This window comes from Rhinopithecus bieti, unplaced genomic scaffold (genome assembly GCF_001698545.2).
Source record: "Rhinopithecus bieti isolate Rb0 unplaced genomic scaffold, ASM169854v2 scaffold_12640, whole genome shotgun sequence".
Lineage (NCBI taxonomy): Eukaryota > Metazoa > Chordata > Mammalia > Primates > Cercopithecidae > Rhinopithecus > Rhinopithecus bieti.
In genome coordinates, this window is record NW_016807406.1 from 1,145,980 (window position 1) to 1,146,662 (window position 683).

Consider the following 683-nt stretch of genomic DNA (forward strand, 5'->3'; position numbering starts at 1 on the left):
TGCCAAATTGCAGGGTGCACAAATTATGGAAGAGCTGATGGCTATTAGAGGGTCAGCATATCTGCCACAGCTAATGTGATTTTGCCTGTTTTATAAGTGATAGAACTAAAGCTCAGAGATATTAGGTAAATTACCTAGGAAAGTCATACAGCTGTTTAGTACGGAGACTTCATTTTCATACCAAATCTGTTTGGTTTCAGGTCTTTCTCTTAACTGTAAGCTTTATTAATATTTTGATAACTTATTTTCACACATTAGTGAATGACAATAGGCCTATAAAAGGTATGATTTTAAAAATAATTCTTCCTTAGCTAATGACCTTCTCAGATGGTGAGAAAAGAATTATTTCATTTAGGTTCTTCTTTCATATCATGAAAAAAGTTCTTATTGTTTAATTTTTAAAATGTGGATGTTAATACTTAAATTACTCAGATACTTTTGTAATACAAATTATTTAGGATTAGAGACTTAAATGTTAGACCTAATACCATAAAAACCCTAGAAGAAAATCTAGGTAGTACCATTCAGGACATAGGCATGGGCAAGGACTTCATGTCTAAAACACCAAAAGCAACGGCAGCAAAAGCCAAAATTGACAAATGGGATATAATTAAACTAAAGAGCTTTTGCACAGCAAAAGAAACTACCATCAGAGTGAACAGGCAACCTACAGAATGGGAGAA